Raw genomic sequence first — 17,314 nt, 5'->3', positions numbered from 1 at the left:
TAGAATGGTTTTCCTGTGTGATAACCCTATTGAGGAGCTGCCCATTAATGAGAGATTGAGAATAAGGAATAAAGCACCCAGAGCCGCCTCCTAGGTGTTGAATAACATTGAGGTTTTAACAAAGAGAAAAGCAATTCCATTACACTGTTGCAACTTCTACAAAATTGATATTAGCAATTCCATGTGATTGTTTGTTTGGTTTTTATTATTATTGTTTTGAATGTAGTGCTTATGAAAGGCACCGGCAATCTAGGTTTTTGAAGATAGGTGCCTAGAGGGATTTTCAAAAGCACCTAAGTGCCTTTAAATGTCTGGCCCTGGGTTAACAACCCCAGAAAATAGGCCTGTGTTTATCCAGAGGGTAGGTACTATCCAGGCAGTGAGCGTGCAAGCTTCAGCCCAGACCTGTAGAGACAAGTGGGGCTTGTGGTTAAGGCACCAACCACAAGTCAGATGATTGGAGTTCATTTCCCAGCTCTTCCACAGCCATCCTGTGTGACCATGTGTAAGACTGCTCTGTGCCTCAGTTTACCATCTGTAAAACTGAGACTGTGATTTTCTACCTCACAGGATAAGTTAGCATCTGTGAGATATTTTGATACTACAGTGACACAGGCCATATAAGTACCTAAATGCACATTTTTAGGGATGAGGAGATAGTTTTCCTTTGGACCACTTTAATCCTGGCTTCTCTGTGGAGGATGCTAATGAGGGTTCCTGTTTGTACCAATTGTGATGTGGATGTCTGCCTATTAAGGCCAGGTCTATACTACAGCCTTCTGCTCACATGGCTAGGTTGGTCAGGGGTGTGAAGAGGCATGAGCCCTGACTGACTTGGCCGCACCAGCAGAAGCCTCTAGCGTAGATGCAGCTATATGGACCAAACTGGACTCTCACCAGTAGAGTTTGTTTTGCTCCTGGGGGTGATCTTGTATTAGTAAAAAGTGCAGCTTTGTTGGTAAGAGTGCTTTGCTTGTACAGTACAGATGATTTTAGGCACTGAACTGAGATCACCAACTCATCTCGTACAGGCCAACAAACACCAATCGCATATTAGCAGCTTCAGTCACACTTGTCCTGTATTGTTGTGTTAGTGAATGAGAGTTAAAAGGCTCCAGAACTCATTGCCATCCCCTTCAGCCTGCTCTCCATTTCCTGTAGGATTTTTCAGATGCTACAGTCATACCAGCACTGATTTTTAGAAAGCAAAATAGTGAAACAGAATCAGACTCTGCATCACCTACGTGTTCTCACTTGTAAGAAATGCTGTTAATGCCACATTATGTGCAAGATTAGCTTGTACATCATGTATTTTTCCCTTTTGCTTGGCCTTGCAGTGATATCCTGCTTGATTGTTTCTGGCTTTTGCTAACATAGAAATGTGTGTGTACGAGAGAACTGTTCAGTATGTAAGATGGGAGTTGAAAAGTGAGGCACATTAATCAAGGTTCATATAAGACCCAAAATCTGACCTACCTTTTTTCCTACTTGCAAAGTCCATGTAACTTATTATGGGGCTGAGACCTCCAGATGCTACCACATTACAAATAATTTAACAGTAGTAATTCTCAGAGCCATAATGAGTGCTTCCAAGATGCAGAGGTGGTGGTTAGGTACTAGACCTGTCCCTGGGGATTATTCAGAGTATTTATCCCGGAATCTCCATTTCTATTACATTCATAGGTTATATGGAAAGAGAGCAGATGGAGTTGAATGGCTAAAGAAGGCAGAACTAGCTTGAGCAACGAAGACCTATTGTTGAACCCCCTCCCCGACCTCATTTTGTCCCTTGCACCCAAAAAAATCTCAAAACACACACACTTATTTGGAGATTAAAAAAATGTGACTCGTTTCCATTTTCCTGCCTGATTCTGGCTGGGATTAGATGTTTCTAACCTGGCTGGGAGTGGAAAGCCTGTTGGGCTCAAGATTTTCAGCATAAATATTCTAGCCAAGTTTATGATCTGAATCTTTGCACAGTCCTGAATTACTTCCCAGCCCTGTTATTCCTCCTGGGATGTGTCTCTTTTCTTTGGTATATTGTAGCTATCATTTTATTTAACGAAAGGGCAGAGAAGTACCTGGGTACCCATTTTGTACAATGTTATTGCTGTTTATGGACTATGTTTACAACCTGGGGCCCTCTTGGATTTTTGAGGGTGCAGTTCTGCTTTGGCGGCCAACTTTTTCAGCTGATTTAGCTCCTCTTAGAATTGGCTGCTTGGGTGCCTCCCTTCTTGGGTACATCAGCCCGTTATTGACGCACACAATAAGCGTTTGAATTATGAACAGGCAATGGAGAAAGCAGCAGCTGTGCGCACCCCTTGAGTGTTTTATGTGTTTAGACACATGCACAATACATTTGAATCCCATGGAAGTGAGCTACAGTGTTGGACAATGATCTGTGATCTGGCAGTCTGAAGCTGTGCATGGTGCGTAAATGCTAGTCACTAGCACTAGGATGGAAGAGATGGATGAACTCCTCAGTACTAACATTAAATGTGGATTAAAAAAAAGAACTTCAAAAAAAAAAAAGAGAGAGAGCTAGTGAGAATCCTTATGGTGCTATTGCCACAATACACAAGAAACAAAACCTGTGAAAGATGACACAAACAGCTTTGGTACATAAAAAGGATCTGTTTACAGCAACATGTCTGTCAACACAAGAGGAAGCCCTCCTTCTGGCCTTTACAGATGGCTTTCCCAATACACAATAATAAATTTACAAGACAACAAAAAAACATAGTGCTTTAAAATGTAAATAAGTGGCAGCTCTAATGATTTAAATTGACTAACGGAGCAACTACTTGTTTACAGAGATGCTAGGTAGGAATTCCTTCTAGGTCAAGGTTTTCATAAATAGACCACACAGGTTTCCATTAATATCACAAGTGCAGAGGGTTCTGTCTATGTATCTATCACTACAGCACCACCTCCTGATTATGCACATAAGTGGAACATGTGTTTGCCCAAAGTTAGATGTTTGGACGACTGCACAATTGCACATGCTCTGATAAGCTTAACATCACATACTGTCATCTATTGAGCAAGACATTCATGTCACGCTCATTACTATGTTATCCAAGCAACGCTGCAACTTCAACCATTCAAAAATCATGGGTTTGGCTTAAAATACATGGACTATATATAGAAAAAGAAAAAGCTGGGTCCTTTTTCACTTCTGATTTTTAATGGTTTTAGTGTGCAGTTTCCAAGGCTTTGTTTGCAGGCATGAGGGCTAGAAATAGAATTTTCAGTTTTAATTTTTAAAAAGTACAACACAATCACATGAATCCAGTAGCTAGAGCTTTAAGAAAAAATACATATTACAAGGCTCGCAATTAAATTGTGTGTGGTGGCAATGCTGAGTGCCCTATAAATATTAAAAGTATTGCAAACATGGAAATCTGTGTGGAGTTCTAATCTATCTGTGCAAGTACTCTGGGTCTTATTCACTCTGCTGCAACCTGGGAAGGCTCTCAGCAGCAATAGTGGCACTCAAGCTGTCTGCAGACTTGGGGCCTTATCTAATGCTGAAATCAAAGAGGCCACTGTATTGGTTTCCTCTCAGTTCATATTGGGAAGGTAACCTTTGCAAGCAAAAGGGCTGGAACTGTAATAAAAAAAAAAAAAAGCTAAGATTCTGTGGAAGTTGATGGCACTTGCCTGGGAAAGCTGCCAACTCCCCATGGGTGAGTGCGCAAGAGGATTTGTCAAGCCTGGCAAATAGCCTAATTATACAATTAACCGATTAGGCAATTGACCAGGTAAAAATACAGGCAATCTGATAGGGTCAGATTACTGTGAGATTTCTACTGGAGATGGGCAAAGTGAAGGGTGGCTAGGGTTGGCTTTGCAAAATATGAAAAACAAAATTTAGGATGGTCTGGAGCCAGGTCCCATTTTCTCTGCGTTAGAGATGGGCCCTACTTCAGAGATGATATGGATCTAGTTATCTGAGTGTTCCAGTATGGTGTCTCAGTTTGAGACTCCAGCACATCTCTACAGTGGGCCAAAGTCCAGTTTGGACTTGCCTCTACTCTGAACCACCAAAATTTGTTGAGGAGTGTGTCTGTGATAAATAGAACTAGTCTAGGACAATCTTTCATTCTTCTTTGCATAAGCAGATTGTGCAGTTAACCATTCCATTAGTGTATATCTTCTCCCTCCTACTCAACAGCTCAAACCCTAATGTCCTGTGGCCCCTACCCCACATCTGGCAGTAAAGCACTGGTCCCTTTAGAGTTAGTCTTAAACTACTCCGTGGCAGGTAAGTAGTATAGTGCCTTATGCCATACTGTTAAAAACATGTACAGAAATAAGCTTCTGTGCAGAAGATGGTAAACAAGGTGTTAGGGGAAAAAAAACCAAACTAAAAGCACCTGCATATTTTTTGAGGTTGGAACTATATCTTCAAAAAAGATGTGTGTGCTGGTAAACTCTTTTTCAGTTGTTTTAAAAAAAACCCAAAAAACAACCACTTAACGAGGCCAGCCCTTTTCATGGGCATGCTCGGGTGACAGCAAGACAAAGCATCTGTGGGTTCACGGCAAAACAACAGTGTCTGAGTGGCACAGCTGCTGTTACCATAAAAGAAAACAAACCCAGGGCCCTTTGTACAAAGGGTTTTTCTTTTTGTAAAGTCTTGAATAAGTGCTTCCCTTTCAAGAGAGCATAGACAAAATGGCTTCAAGAAGATTTTTTTCATAGACACGGAAAATAAACTTCTTTCTTTTTTCTTTGGTTCCCTCTGCAGACAAGAAATCGGCAAGAAATAGATTCAAGTGTTGGACACCAGCCTTCATCCTGTTGGATCCTTATCTGCAGCTAATTACAGTTCACTGCACTAGAGGTAAATAGCAGAGAAATCACTTTTATGCTGATTTAAAAATGAGGTCAAGTATTTGTGCCCCTTTGCAGATGGCTAACTTATTACAAGCATCTCTCTGTTTACAGAACTTGACATTATCTTGTAACCAAAAAGCACATACCATGCGTTCTTCAGATTTAAAGGCTACTATAAATTCCTCATATGTTCATATATGTTTGAACACAGAATTAATACCCTTGTATTTTATCACTACAGTATTTGCCTGCTGAGATGAAAATCTAGGGTAATACATATCTAGGACCACTCATTGATGTTCATTGCAGTATGAATGGTGGGGTTTGGAGATATTATAAAGCCATGGGCAGGATGGAGGAGGGATAGGTTAGTGGTTTGAGCATTGGCCTGCTAAGCCCAGCATTGTGAGTTCAATCCTTGAGGGGGACATTTAGTGAACTAGGGTAAAAATCTGTCTAGGGATTAGTCCTGCTTTGAGCAGGGGTTTGGACTAGATGACCTCCTGAGGTCCCTTCCAACCCTGATATTCTATGAATCTATGTTGCTGAACCTGTTCCATCAAGAAATTTCAGTCTTCAGGGTTTCCAGTATCGCCTTCACAACAGCCAAATTCATGTAGCTGTAGAGAATGCAATAAAGATCTTTTTGACTCTGGCTGACAAGGTCTGTGGTTTAGAAGTAATGTTATGGATGCCAACTGCAGTGATGACTCGTCCTCTCACATTGGCCACTACAAAGCTGCCAGATGACTGACTCTGTCATTACTAGACACGGGCCAGAACCTTAGCACTTTGCCCAAAAGCCCCGCTGACTCTGGGTCCAAATCTGAGCTTGGATTAGGCCAGTATCCAGGACCAGGTCATCTACAGCTCACATCGAAGCCAATGGAATTAAAGCGAAGGCTGGCAAGGAGTGGGGGAAATGGTGAGAACTCTCCTCTTCGTATTTCAGTGTAGGCCCGAAATCACTACTCATCTAGTCTGGATTTTAACCAGTGGTTTACAATGGAGGTGAAAGGTTTCATATCCTATTGCCATTCGCCTGAGTGATCTCCTTCGTCAACATGTATGTGATATTATGTAGATCACTGCTCTCTCAGATGTGTTTTTGCCAAGTACTACCTGGTTTGTTGGTTGTACGTTTTCAATCCATTTTGTGGGTTATGAGTGTGTCTCCTCCTAGGCCTGGTCTAAATGTAAGAAGTTTTACTGGCATAACTATGTTGAGAAAGGGTGTACTTTTTATTTTTTTTAAACTGGCATAGATACACTGGTAAAAGCCTTAGTGTAGATGCAGTTATACTGGTATGAGACACTTTATACCGGTATAGCTTAATTTATTGAACAGAAATAAGCTATACTGGTATAAGTCTTTTTTTTTTTTTTTTTTTAACTGTGTCTTCCCCGTGGAAGGGAAAGAGGGTTGCCCTTTTAAACTATGCTGGCAGGGTTAAAACAGCAAAACTTTTGAGTATAGACAAGGCCTGATGCAAATGGTGGCAGGATTCAGGGGGAAATCTGTCTTCCTAATCCCTTTGGGTGATCGTTTTATTCCTTGAAGCAGAGAGCTGAGAGTAGCCCTTCATGCTGGTGCAGCTGCAGATTTAGTTGCTATACATACTAATATAAATGTTTGTTTGCCCCAATAATATCATGCCTCAATGAGTTCCACAGGTGAAGTGCACTTGGTGCTTTATATAAACACTCATTGAAACACTATTTTAAAACAAAAGTATTCCTTTTTTATGCACTTTCAGTTTGAAGGTGGCAGTTGTTGGTAGGTCCATTGAAGAAGGCTGGCACTTCATTTTCGTCAGGTTTGTGAGTCTGTTTGTTCAGAAAACTTTAAGTTGAAAGTTTGTCAAAAAAATTAAATGCCCTTGGGGAAATAATTAGGCCAAGTTACAGCTGCTAAATGAGCACGATACAGAGGGTGGCATGTGTAATGCTTGCAGTTGCTCTGGCTGTGCACTGCAAAGTCTTCTGTAATCAATATGCTGTAGAACAAATGAGCTTTAAAAATACTCTCTATTTTATTATTCTTATTAATAATGAGGCCCTTGAAAATATCCATGAAAGGAGATGCTTAAGCTCATAATTAATAAATACTGGCTGCGTTTCTGCTGCCAAATAGCAACCTTGAGAAGTCTGGGGGACATATCTTCATCCAGACAGCAGAGGGTGCTTGTGTGTGTTGCAGATTAATAAGGCAGTATAGTAAAATATTTTCATACAGCTTATGCAATTTGAGATAATGTCTTTTGTTCTTTTAGCTTGGGAGTGTGGGAAAAGGCTGCCAAAAGTCATGCTTTAGAAAAAGTGAGGCAAGTGGCTAACCTTTCCTTACAGAGCTGGGCCCAGCAGAATTCAGCTCCAAAATACCACAATACAGGGCAGTGCCTCTTTTCCTCTGCTCTGCTAGGTCTTTCTTTTTCCTCTCTCCTTGTCCTGTGGGTTAGGAGAAGGAATTGCTCTCTTATCAGAACAACAGCCCTATTAAGGCTGGTGGCCTATGCTGGAGCTTTCTGCTGAGAAAACTTGGAAATCAGATTTGGAGAGATGTCAGGTCAGCTTCACAGATAAATCCATTTGCTTAATGGGTACTAATCTTGCACAAGAACAAAGAGTGAAACAGAATTTTTAAAAATCCCCCAAACCTATAAGGTTCTATACTTGACCACTGACCTTGCTATAAGGTTCAAGTATAGTTCTTTGGTCTCATGCCTTTACTTAGCTTACTTAATCATCTTTCAGAATCCATTGTTGCCTTGGCACATATGTTTTTGGGGTTTTCAAAGATAGGAATAAAATCACTTGATCTTCCAGATTTTAGTGGGTTTTCTGTACTCTAATTCGCACACTCAGTCTTTCAAAAACACAAATTTACCATAAGCCCTCATCATACAAACAGTTACACTTGGTACTGGCCTCTCCTGTAAGGCAAGTGAAGTAGTGTATTGAAGGATGGACGTTATGCTCCCTTGTTTAGAGCAGGAGACTGGGATTCAGGAGTTCTGCCATCTGCTTCTGATGGTTGCGAGGTAAACTTTCCAGTTGTGACCCAATGAAGTGCTGTCTTCCCAAGTCTGCAAACAGACTCTGAAACATGAACTCTGAGAAGGATGAACAGGGGCCCTGTTCATTGCTTGGGTTTGTTAACTCTGGAGATGATTGGCGTGTTACATGTCAACATTATTAACCATTTGATTCAGTAGCTCTCCAACTAATGTAAGGGACTCTTCACATAGAGAAGGCTGCAGGTTTTGAAGAGAAGAGAAAATCTACCTATTTTCTAGTATGGGATAGCTCAGTGGTTTGAGCATTGGCCTGCTAAACTCAGGGTTGTGAGTTCAATCCTTGAGGGGGCCACTTAAGGATCTGGGGCAAAATCAGTACTTGGTCCTGTTAGTGAAGGCAGGGGCCTGGACTCAATGACCTTTCAAGGTCCCTTCCAGTTCTAGGAGATAGGATATCTCCATTAATTTATTTGGGGGAAAGATAGCTCAGTGGTTTGAGGATTGACCTCATAAACCCAACGTTCTGAGCCCAATGCTTATGGGGACCATTTAGGGATCTGGGGCAAAAAAAAACCCCCAACAGTTGGGGATTAGTCCTGCTTTCAGCAGGGGGTTGGACTAGATGACCTCCTAAGGTCCCTTCCAACCCTGATAGCCTGTGATTATTTGCATTACCAGAGTACCTGGTAATACGCCAGGACCCCACTGTGCTAGGCACTGTACAAATAGAGCTTACCACCAAAGTATAAGGCAAGAGACAACAAATGATACAATGCAGTCAGTCAGGGGAGTACTGGGAAACAATGAGACAGTATTGGTCAGTGGGCTTTGCACACCAGCTGCTTAACTATTGTCAAGTTTTTGGTAGGCATCACAGCAAGGGACAGTTTGAAGGAGGAGAACAAGGTAGCTTTGCAGATGTTTAAAGACCATGCCTCCCATGGGCAGGGCCAGCTCCAGGCACCAGCCCAGCAAGCAGCTGCTTGGGGCAGCTAACAGTGAGGGGTGGCACGTCCAGGTCTTCAGTGGCAGGTCCCTCACTCCCTCTCGAATTGCCGCCGAAGACTGAAGCGGCGGCGGTGGAGCTGCAGATCGCAATTGCGGCTGCGCTCTTTTTTTTTTTTTTTTTGCTGCTTGGGGTGTGGAGCAGTGTGGGAGAAAGCATGGAAGGACTTGTGTGAAAATTTAATAAATACGTGATCATAGAAGATTAGGATTGGAAGAGACTTCAGGAGGCCATCTAGTCCAATCCCCAGCTCAAAACTGGACCAACCCCAACTATGGAGGGGCTGACATCATGAGCGAATCTGAAGTGGGAGTTGACATCTTGATAGTGAATGAGAGATGAGAGGTAGCATGGGGATTGGCTGTGAAGGGCCTTGAAAGTGAAGACAAGTAGCTTATGTTTGATGTGATAGAGAAGGGGGAGGCAGTGGAGGGATGGAAAGAGTGTTATGCTCAAAGATGGGCTGAGAAAATGTTGTCAGTTCAGTAGCACAGAGACGTCCCAGTCCTATAGCTGCATGCTTCCTGTGGTGGTCTCCTTATCTTGGGGTCTCCCAAATTTCAAGGCCATGCTTGCTTGAAATCCTTTCTTTCTGGACTCATCAAGGTATAGATGAGAAGTGTCCTTATTAGCCAGATCCTCTAAACCTCTGGAGCAGCTTTTCAGTTTAGTGAATAGTTAATTTGTACTGTCAGTACAATCCAGCCAGTGATTTCACTAGAGAAGGTGCCTCTGCTATAGGGAGTGCACTATTGAAGCAAGAGCTCAGCCCTAGAGGAACCATTGGTGTCTGTGTTAGTCTGCCTTTAGCTGAGTTTCTTCTCCACTGTAGTGCAGGATGGATGGATAGTGCCATCAGAGCTAAATTAGCTCTCTGAGGAGAGGGGTGTGCAGGAAAGACTATGGGTAAGAGAGAGAATAAGATTCTTTCTTCAGATTGTTTCTCTTATTTGGATTCTTTCTTCTCGGCTGAACTCCACAGGAATGTCGCAGTTAGGGATCTGCATCTCCAAAGGTCCCACTGAATACAAAATAATGGGTAGACAAAGTGATAAATTAGCTAGGGAGAAGAGGAAACCATGCTGGGTAAAATGAGAACCAGCCAGAATCTTCCCTCCAAACTAACTCCTTTACTGAGTTTTTGATTTAAAAATTAGGTTATTTGTAGAACAATCCTCTACACATCTAGATTCTGGCTAAGACTGGTAGTGAAAGAAGCAAAATATCTCGGGAGAAACTGTTTGATGCCTTGGGCCGGTGTAATTTGAGGTGAAGGGGCATGAAACCATGCTCTAACAGGCTTATTTTTAAACACTGGCTGTTTGAAACTGCTGGGCTGTTTAGAAGATTACAGTAAGTCCCAGCATAATGGATTAGAGAGCAGGTGATGTGGTTATAGAATTTACATATCACATGCCTCTCTAATTATAACCTGGATATTATCTCCACAAACTGCAGGTGTACAATACATACATGTCTGGGGGATGTCTATAGAAGACGTATATAATAAAGAAATATGTATGTATAAGCGTACATTCACTCTGGTATAAACAATTCCCACACCTATCAGCGGTCTGCAGCTCCATCCTCTTTGATACATATATCAAACCCAACTCCAGCACAGGTTGCACTGCAAAGAAACATCAAAGAGCTGTGACTGCCTTTTTAAACCCATTGTTACTTCTCAGCCATAAATGTTTATGACAGGAGGAAAAGGAAGTAAATCACATTTATATCACTTGTTTTCTTTATCAGGGAACTAATTTGACAGGAAGGGAAATTTTTGCTTATTTTACAACTCTGGCTTTGGCTGCAATTTGATTTCAGTAGCTGGGAGGCAAACATGAAATCTTATTTTTATTTCAGAGTCGGTATAAAAATTTACATTTTGACAGAGACGCCCAATAGCATTTTAGTGCCGCTCTAGCAAGCCTCCAGGCATTTCACAAAACACATAACCCAACATATAATACACTCATAATTCACTAATGTTTGCTGAATGACAGGGTTAAGTGGCTGCTATTCCCGGCCTCCCACCACACTAATGTACTCCAGACCGGGGCTCCTTTTCTTCTGGATTGAAGTCAAATTGTTTCCTGCAGTCTGGATATGGCAGCATCTTCCACAAAGAATAAACAGTACTTCCTAAACTATTTTCATTTGTTTTTCTAATCTAATTTTTCCCTTGGTGCTTCACTAATCATCAGTGCCATTAAGGGGCTGATGTGTTGACTGCTTTCCAGAGACAAGCCTATCCTGCATCCAGCAGTGAGCTGACCTTCAGCATCAAAAACTCAAGAGTTGAGCTCATCCAGTTAGCAGACTGAATACTGACTGCCTTCCAGGTGGCCCAAATGCTCTTATAATTCTCAACATCCTGCTGCCGTTCATTACTGGAGTATCGGTACCTGCTCTTGGCAACAATACAGCAAGAAGAAGAAAAGGTATTGCTCTGCTTTCATTCCTCCTGTAAAAGGGGAACTGTGAAATGTCTTCTGCGGTTCTGAAGGGTCTAGTAAAGGGAAGTGAATCCTTCCTTTCTGTTTCTCATGTGCTCTGTCACTGCAAGGATTTGACAAAATACTGGATCGCAGCTGAAACTAGGACTTGGATTCTGGTCTCTCCTATCCCAGTGCAGAGCTGGAGCAACTATTAAAGTCAGTGCAATTACGACAGTTTTATGTTAGTGTAACTAACTTCCATTGCCTCCTGATCCGTGCTGGGGCTAGCCCATTGTGGGCCCAAAGCAGGAATATTTTTCACCCGTCCACCCCCAACACACACTAATAATTAAGAGGTAGCTCCCTTGAGCTGCTCAGGGCCCTAAGCAATTGCTTAGTCTGCTTATACCTAATGCCAGCTCTGCCTCTGATATTGTGGTCATGAGGGACATATCACAACCTGTACTGAATTACAGACAGAAAACAATATTAAAAGAATATTTTTAAAAAAATCAAGCAATCGAAATGCTAGAATTCAGGCTGCCTCTGCAAACTTAATTCAACCCCCCTTGTCCACATGCTTTCCAGGCTTTAATAACATGGCCATATACTGCCTTTTCCTATTGTTGACAATGGGGCATTAGAGCCCCTGATTCAATGCTGGTAGGGACCTGGCCTCGGTGTTGTAGGGCCGTATGTGAAGTAACTTGTATATACAGTCCCGGTCATTCTCCTCCTTGCTTAGGCCAATCCTGCGTTTCAGGGTGTAGTCAATTCCTATTTGTTGCCGCTGGGAACCTGGAGTTCATTGTGTGCAGTGGGCAATGGCAGTGTCCCTCTGGCCCCAGAGATGGAGTGGACTGGGGCTGGGCTGTGAGCTGAGAGGCAGTCTGTGCCCAGGGGGAACAGGGCCCTTGGAGGCCACATGAATTGTATAGGCTCAAGGCTGCCACTTATGCATTTGCTGTATATTTGTTTCTTGAACGAATCCAACCCTCTTCTCCCTTGTTGTCACTGATCAACAACTAGAGGTTAACTATCTAATCAGTCCAAAGCTGCCAGTCACCAGGTGAGTGAAACGGCGCCAGCAGCACCATCTGGGCATCAACGACTAGCGCTTGCCAGCTATAACGCTCTTGCTTTCTGCATGAGTTGAAGAGAAGATTATGTATCTGCATTGAAAGCCCCTTGTGGTATAAAACCCAAGGAGAGCGTTTTCCTCATGGTGTTGAGCAGAGAGGGACCGAGGAGTGCTGGCTCCACTTGTGCCTGATGCTATCGGCGTAGCAGTCCCTTGTCCATGTGCACGGGGCATTGGATGGGGGTATTTCAGTAAGGCTTCAGGAAAAGAAAGGCACCTGTTGACCACCTAGTTCTGTGAGCCAGTGTTGGTACCGTTCTTAATGGCAAAACACTGCTGCTTTCTTTATCTGCTCGTTAAATGGAGGTCTGAGGCGTTCAGGATCTCTTTCTGAGGCTGGAATTGGAATAGCATTCCCTCCGCTTTTGGTCCTTTGGCCAAGGGCCAGGTATGGAATTTGGGTGTGGGCTTTGTAAAGAGATGCATTTTCCTTGGCAAAGTAGTGGGGGGGGGGGCCCTTCCCTTCCTTTTCCCCCAACCTTAAATTATTCCTGCAAATGTCCAGCGCTGAATGTGGTCACAATTTTTTGTAATTAAAATGCCCACTGTTTTTTACCTAGGGTGCATGCAACGCAATGGCAGCACCTTGCATGGACATAAAATTTCAACCACAACCTTCACCCATTCTGCTTATCCATGATGAGACAACTGAGGTACAGAGGTGATGTCCAAGGCCAGACACCATAAGGCAGTGGCTGTTCCAGATCTCCTGAGTCCCAGCTCGCTGCACTAGAACACGCTGCCCCATGTAAGTGCTCAGTATTTCCAATTGCTTTGATTGCTGCTCTGTGTGGAAGCTAGTGCCATTCTGGATCAAACTTCATGAATATTGAAGGAAAAATGTTGGCTCTGCTCTACTCCAACTGCAAAAATAAAACCTCTGGTGGAATATGTTAGCTGTTAACAGGGTGTGAAGCCAGACAATGCATGTTGGTCCTAATGAGAAAAATAAACTGCTTCGTTCCTAAGTAACATGCTTGCTAACCATCTTGGTAACATATTGCAAACCGCCACCCTGACTCGAAATAGGATTAGTACAGTCAGTGAGATGACAAGTTAACAGCATCGGCGTATTTTTTATGGGGACTCTGGAAGTCCACCAAATACAGAGGGTGGGCGGGTGGAGTGTGTGTGTGTGTGGGGGGCATCTTTTATCCTTTCACACTTTTTCCATTGAGAGGGGGGTCTCATTGTCATGGAGCAAATAGTTTTTGAAAGTGGATAGACTGTATAATGGCATCACATGGGGCAGCAAATAGAAACAACTGCTGGTAAAAGTGTTTTCAGTAGGTTATTTTGATGGGGTTGCAATGAAGTAAATAATCTTATGAGTAGCCTTTAATTATTTTTATAGCTTAAAGTTTCAAAAAGACCCTCCAACTCTGTGCTATGCTAGTGAATGGGGTTAATGATTGCACTGGAAGCTGTATGGGCAAGTACCAAGACTAGGTGCTTGGTCCACAGAGCATTTAGCTGGTATTATACAAAGAAATAACAGATTTGTAGACAATGGTAAAGACCAATTATTGTAAGTTACCTTGTACACCTCTCTGAAATAGCTGTGAACATCTACAAATTGGTATAGCATAAGTTTTAAGGAAGAGAATGAAAACAGACAAAGGTAGCCTTTATTGTTCATTTACTAGTGTTAGGAAAGCACAACTCATAGTCCCAGAGCTAAGGCGGAGTTGTTTTGGATTCTACAGCTCTGTTATGTAGGCAGAATACAGCGTGTTCTCTCCAAACTTAGCATACTTACTCTTTAAGGACAGAATGGATGTTCAGAGAACTTACAAGTAAAGGTGTTAGTTGGAGTTACAATTACTTTAAAACTGGGTCCTCTACAATTATTTAGCACCATGTGCATGGGCGAAGTACCATTTTGGGCCATTATTCATAACTGAAAATTTCTTCTTCAAAAGAGGCTGCCAAATAACATCCTTCTATAGAGAAGTCCATAGAGAACTGCCTTCTTTCAAAATGCCTGCTGGCTCCTAATTGTCAGTGGGAGTGAAGCCCTGCACAGTTTGAGGGTCACCATCATTCCTGGATTGCCTTCTATTAAAAACCAGGTTCATTTTCCTCTTTCTCCTCTCTATAGGCCAACAGGGCTCTTATTCCCAAAATAAATAATTACATCTGGCTTTACAAGAGGCGACTCCCAGCCACTACCGCTCAGTTCAGTTTCAAACCATGCAAACCAAAGACATGGTGAGGTGGAGCTGGGGGCAAATACTCGCCTTGTCCTGAATGCTGAGGGAGAGAAATAAAAGCAGGGATAGTCTTCTTGTTCTGTGTGTGTTCAATGCCTATCAGTCACAATGGGGTACTGTTCCTACATGCTAATATAATACAAATACTACAAAGGTTTTTTTTCTAATAAAAAATTTGGGGTGGGATTTTTTTTTCAAGTGCCTAAATCCCTTTCAAAGTGGATGGGAGTTAGGAGCTTCTCTCTCTCACTTTTGAAAAGCTCACCTTTGTCCACTGGGGAGGGTTTTTCCTACTTACTTTGTAATATGTGCCAGTAGCATTGCTGCAGTGCATCTACCCTAGCAGAGCCTGGACTGTCCAGGCTAGGTTACTTTGTGATGCATTTTCTTTTCACTTAGTTGATCAGTTACAAACCCCAGTAATTTGCAGTAGGACTCCCATGCCTCAGTGTGAATTAGGCCTTGTCGGTACGAGAAAAGTGCACAGATGTTAACTAGACGTGGCTCGTTAAAATGGGGCATGCCCCCACCCAAGACGGGCATCAGTTTTTACCTTGCATCAGTATTTTACTGGCGTAACCAGATTTAACCCTTGCTTAAATCAGTTCATTTTAAGGGTGTTTATGTTGGCAGTTTGCCACTGTATACCTGGAGCAGAGGTTCTCAAACTGCACCACTAATTACGTGCCTGGACCCTGGAGAAGACATACATGTAAGATGAGGTGGTGGTCTTGGGGGAGAATAGGGGGCAGGTGGAGGGGACGAGGGGGCATTTGGGATGTGCAGGGTTGCGGCAGCCAGAGAAAGAGGTGACTTTCCCCAGCTTGGGGGCTGTGGCTGCCAGGGAGAGAGCCCTCTCCTTCCCAGCCCCAGCTTGGGGGCTGCCGTGGTGGGGACACATCCATTGCATTAGAAAGGTAAGACTATTGATATAAAAATATGAGATGTGTGCTTCTTTTCTGTAGAACAAAAAAGTTAATTTTTTTTTTATACATATATAAAATGCTTTTCTCCAAAGCACTTTACAATACTTAGCTAGTGGTACAAACAACATTTGGAAAGGATCATTAAGTAGTCCGCCGAGACCCTCAGCAAATTTCAAGTGGTCTGTGAAAAGTTTGAGACCCACTGGCCTAGATCAATTTAATCAATCTGGTGCACTTTTAAAGAGGTTTGACTATAGCTAATGGTTTGTAAAGCACCATAGAAGTGCAGGTATCTTCACGAAGGTCATACAATGCATTACGTAGTTATCTATTTAGAGGGCTTTGTTTAAAAATCAATTCTTTTGTGTATTTCTGATCTAGAATATTATAGCACCTTGTTTTCTTCATTGTATTGTAAAGTCTGAAAGACACTGCAATTTTCTTTTGTCACTTTCTACCAGGGTTCTTCCTATTGATCCTGGTGGCACCTCTTGTTAATACTTGTTTTAGGAGCACCATTCATCTTCTGGCTTAACTCTGGACATCACCAGTTACACTCAGGTTCACTTTTTAGAGACTCAACATCAGTGTATGCTGTTAGTAGAGAAATTCAGTGGGAGTATTCTGCTAAATTAAATTGGATATTCAGGGGTTTTTATTACTTTTTTTCTTTAGCTCCAGCACAGAATACATAACATTCTGTGCCTTGAAATTTCTTCAATTTCCCATTCTAGTCTCTGTGGCTCATTTACATTATAAAAATTAGATGTTACTGATAAGCAGTGTCAGCAATGGGTTCAGATTAACTGTTTCTCTGTGATAGAGAGGACAAAACCAGTTCAGAAAATGGTAGTTAAAACATGCTTAGAGCAAGTCTGTGATGGTTTTCTGAAACAATGCAGAACCCTTTTTATTCTGGTCTGCGTTAAAGCAGCATTCAGCTGAATCAGGGCTGTAACTTATCAGCAACAAGTAATTTTTCTAGTGTAGAGTAGGGCTGAAGGGTTATACTGACCACTTAGCTGCAGATTTACCATGTCTGCTTCCACAGCCTTGACACCAAGTGTGCTACATGCCTCAGGCACTGAGACCAGCCTACTGCCATTGGCTGGCACATCTCAGGCTATGTCTTAGTCAGCTCTCAATTAGCAGTACAGTTCTGTGAAGGCTACATTGCTAGATGTCTGTTACACAATCATTTGCTCTTACAGTGTACAAGAGTCCCTCTGGTAGAGAATGAGCCTGTGCTGTCACAGCTGCTGCAATTTAAAGGAACAACAGTTGTGTTCTATTTACTGGGTAGTGCATTTAATGATCTAACATGCTTTAAAAATGTAACTTGCCTTTGTTATGCTTCCTTCACTTTTCTGGGCATCACACATTCTAGCAAGGAATGTTGTACAGGTCTTCTAATTCTGCTACATGTATACTTTTAGCTATTCTTCTCCTTTCACGTCTCAGCCTAGACTTGCTCTTTCCGCAGTGTGTGCATCTCTGTTTGTCTGACCCCCCCATCAAGCTCTCCCTCTTCTATTTCATCACTTCCCACAGCAGGCTTTCAGGTACTGGCCCTTGTTGGAAACAGGAGACTGGATCAGTCATTGGATCTGGTATGTCAATTTATCAATTCCTATTTTCAACCGGTGCAGGCAAACACACTCACATCACTCCCTCCCCTGGGCAGAAGAATTTTTTCAGACCTTGCTTTCAGAGTACATAAGACAC

At 42.5% G+C, this 17,314-nt stretch overlaps 1 non-coding gene across 2 annotated transcripts in view; it reads left to right on the top strand.

Moving 5' to 3' along the window:
* The window catches only part of LOC116824241 (uncharacterized), a 57,499-nt gene that overhangs the window by 30,968 nt on the left and 9,217 nt on the right, over positions 1-17,314 (top strand). Inside the window, exons 4-6 of one of the 2 annotated variants that reach the window (XR_012657350.1) lie at positions 4,757-4,852; positions 13,011-13,198; positions 17,144-17,199. This is a non-coding gene — a transcript (uncharacterized LOC116824241). Of the gene's footprint in view, positions 1-4,756; positions 4,853-13,010; positions 13,199-17,140; positions 17,200-17,314 lie in introns of both variants that reach the window. The other variant, XR_012657349.1, reaches the window with a different exon arrangement.

Source organism: Chelonoidis abingdonii, chromosome 20 (assembly GCF_003597395.2).
Source record: "Chelonoidis abingdonii isolate Lonesome George chromosome 20, CheloAbing_2.0, whole genome shotgun sequence".
In the NCBI taxonomy this organism is placed as follows: domain Eukaryota; kingdom Metazoa; phylum Chordata; order Testudines; family Testudinidae; genus Chelonoidis; species Chelonoidis abingdonii.
Note: the sequence above shows the minus strand (reverse complement) of the source record. Positions and strands in the feature narration are given on the sequence as shown.